We start from the raw sequence: 3,422 nt of genomic DNA on the forward strand, positions 1-3,422 counted from the left end.
CCAGAACAACATCACAGAGTTTGAGCCTCGGTATCAGTATCTATTCTGTCGGGATGATTGTGGTACTTTGACCCTCGTGTGATTTCTGATCCATAACCATGTGAAACGTGGAAATGATGAGTGATTACAGACGAACGCTGGAACACGTAGAACAGTAACGAGCCTCTAAACCAGGAAGTGACATCACTGCTGTCGTATCATCGACCAGCAATCGATTCAGAACATCGATTCAGTCTCAAACCAAGTCTCCCCTTCATACTCAAACAGCTGACGTTCTAAAGAGAACACAACGTTGTCTCTTCTCCGACACTCAGGGTTTCTGTCACACAACACAGAAACCCTTCAGGATTATATCAGAACCGAGGCCCGAGGAGATTGGTTCACGATGACACACACAAGAACACTGTCAGCAGAACACGTGTGAAACGTTTCTCCAGCGTTTCGTCTGCGTGATCAATATCTGCTACAGCGTCCTGAGACGTTCTCTCCATATTGATTATTTTCAAGAGCGTTCCCAGAAGAGCTACATTAACACTAATGTGTTCTTCTGCGTTCTCCCTAAGGGAACCGTCACAGAACAGCAGAAGAGACCTAATCACAAAGTGGAAACACTCTTGTAGGGTCAGAAGAACGTCATCATGTGGTCCAGAGCAAGGTTCTCGCACTCTTCCCCAACATTAACTACATAACTGTTATTCAGGGTCCATGAGGCCCGACATGTGGTCCCAGCTCACTGAACTGAGTCTGAAAAAAAAATATGTGGATCTGGGGGTTCTCTCAAGGCGTTCATGTTTCAGGAGGGGTGGTGCAACAAAGGAACCTCGGGGGGACATTAGCAGAATACTGGTGTGAGGAACATTCACAAGAACTTACTTAGAACACATAATTGATATCAGGAACCTTTCTGCAGCGTTGTCATAATGTTCCGCTCTGCTTCTTCAACCACTGTGGATTTGAAGCAAATCAGCAGAACACTGCATACTAGAACCTTCAAGAAATCCTCAAGGAACATTGTTTAAATGTTCTAAAGAGCTACAAAACGGTTAGGGTAACAGAAACAGTGAGAGCCCTGTTGGTACTCATTGAACCGAAAAAGAACGTTCTGTAGTGGCTTTCAGATACAGTCCTTTGAATGTGCAACCATGAAGGAACTGGAAGGAACGTTGACTTAAGAAAATAACTCAGAACATTCCAGCAACCAAACTCTGGGGTCCAGCAGTTATCCACATGTGCTGTCTGGAACATTTTTGTTTATGTTCTCCAATGATGTGACATGTAAGAGTAGCTTCTATGATGTTCTCTATGGCATTAAAGTAACCTCACATGAACCTTTAGTTAACCATGAGAGAACGCTCTGTAGAGACTCCAGGAGAACATCCCCAGAGAGTCATGCGCATGAGAACCTCAGAGGAACCTTCAGAGAACATTATAACAACACTGACGCAGAACCATCCTGAGCTCGCTTTAGAATGCTGCCAACTGGAACCTGCCAATCACACACCCAGCACCACACTGATCCAGGTTCACCAGCTCCTCCAGAACTTCCTGTTTGTTCAGAAAACAATATGCAGAACAAACAGAACCCGGTAAAGATGTTCTCTGACAATAATTATATGTCTAACCCTAACCCATATGTCATTAAACCGTGAAGGAACATTATATTATATTATAATTATCATCATCATCATCAGTGACGTTTGCTTCAGTTCATTAAACAGATTTATTTCTTCTGTAAAATATTAATAAATGACCTTAAAAGGTTCCAGAATCGAGCCGAGCGTCTCAGATCATCATTAATGTCCCACAGTTTAATCCTGAAGCTCTTCATGTGCTAACAACAGTTAGCGGTTGCTAACAAGTGTCTGAATGAGACTACAGAGGTTGTCGGGGACATTAAACGTCCTCACAGCAACACGGAGACTCATCTACTCACTAGTCCGTCTTTACAGGCCACTTTAGTTCCACACTGTTCTAACTCTGACTTTACAACTTGGACACTGATCAGTTTATAGAAAACCTGGATAGTAATTGTGCAGTAAGACTCTTAGTGGTGGAGACGTTTCAGTCATGTGACCGTGATGTCGTCTGTTTGTAGCCTAACATTAGCTTCTTACTGCTACACAGTTAATGTAGCTTCACACATCACAGAGTGGAGTTCATCTGTGGAGATTATCTGGACCAACAGAACCTGGACGGATCAGAACCCAGTTCACTGATCCTACAGAGGAACCAGAGAGATGCTAACTGCAGCTAGCTACAGAAACACTCCACATGTTCAGTAGAACTGTCCTGAGAAGATGTTTTGTTTGGATCAGAACCACACTGAACCCAGTGACTTCATCCTGGTGCTGCAGCTTCACCTGGGTGGAGGTGGTGGAGTATCAGGTGCTGCTGGGTCCTTCTGGGCTGTGGCCGGCCCAACATGACAACAGAACGGTTCCGGTAGTTACTCAGGAACCTGACAGAACCTGGCAGAACCAGAACCTATGTGTGTTTTCTTGCGTCAAGTATCGTAGAAGACGTCCCGGACCTGGACGGACCGGACCGTCTGTCTCCATTTTCAGGTCGAACCGGGCCGACACGTCCCGCTCATTCTCCCGCTAACTGTGTGTTTATTGTCCAAACACGCGCGCGCGCACACACACACACACACACACACACACACACACACACACACACACACACACACACACACACACTCTCTCTCTCCGGGCCACGCCTGTTTTCGCTCCATGGCGCACCGTTATTATCCTCCATCCTGCTGCCGCCTCTAATGGCTGCTGGGCGGCGGGACGAGCAGCGGACATGCGGGCCGAGCAGCACCAAGACACGGATACAGAGAGCGGACCGGGCCTCAGGGAGAGCGGACCGGGCCTCCGGCAGGACTTTGTGCTTCTAATTGGACCGAGCCAACGAAGCGAAGCTCGCGGAGGATCGGAGGCTTCAGAGAGCCGCTCCAATCACAGAACCGCAACAGAGCCGAGGACACAAGGAGACGAAGAAGAAGAGAAGAAGAAGAAAAGAAGAAGAAGAAGAGGAAGCTCACCTGCTACGAAGATCACGAACTTCAGCCGAGACGATGATCCGCAGACTGGCATCCGACACCAGGAGACCCGGAGACACGAAGAGACCCGAAGACACGGAGCCGCTGCTGCTGCTGCTGCTGCAGGGAATGACGGGAAAGAATCCGCACTGGCCCCCCCCCCCCCGCCTCCCCGCTCCTCCTCCTCCTCCTCCTCCTCCTCCTCCTCCTCCTCCTCCTCCTCCTGCAGCTCACAAAACTGAACCAGAACCGGAACTTCAGTTATCAGTATGAGCAGATTTAATGTGATGTTCATCTTGTTCGGAACCTTTTCTGACCCAGTTGGCTCCATGTTGGTTCTGGTGCCATGTTGATGAGATGATGTAGTTCACTGAGCTTT

General features: G+C 47.8%; 1 protein-coding gene across 2 annotated transcripts in view; it reads right to left on the reverse strand.

Annotated features, from left to right (window-relative positions):
• LOC119029031 (spectrin beta chain, non-erythrocytic 1-like) overlaps positions 1 to 3,195 on the reverse strand; it is a 31,847-nt gene extending 28,652 nt beyond the window's left edge. For both annotated transcript variants that reach the window (XM_037115561.1, XM_037115570.1), the window contains exon 1: positions 3,047 to 3,195. The gene's annotated coding sequence lies outside the window, so the exon portion shown is untranslated. The remainder of the gene's footprint in view (positions 1 to 3,046) is intronic.
• Positions 3,196 to 3,422: the final 227 nt, after the last annotated feature.

Source organism: Acanthopagrus latus, chromosome 1 (assembly GCF_904848185.1).
Source record: "Acanthopagrus latus isolate v.2019 chromosome 1, fAcaLat1.1, whole genome shotgun sequence".
Lineage (NCBI taxonomy): Eukaryota > Metazoa > Chordata > Actinopteri > Spariformes > Sparidae > Acanthopagrus > Acanthopagrus latus.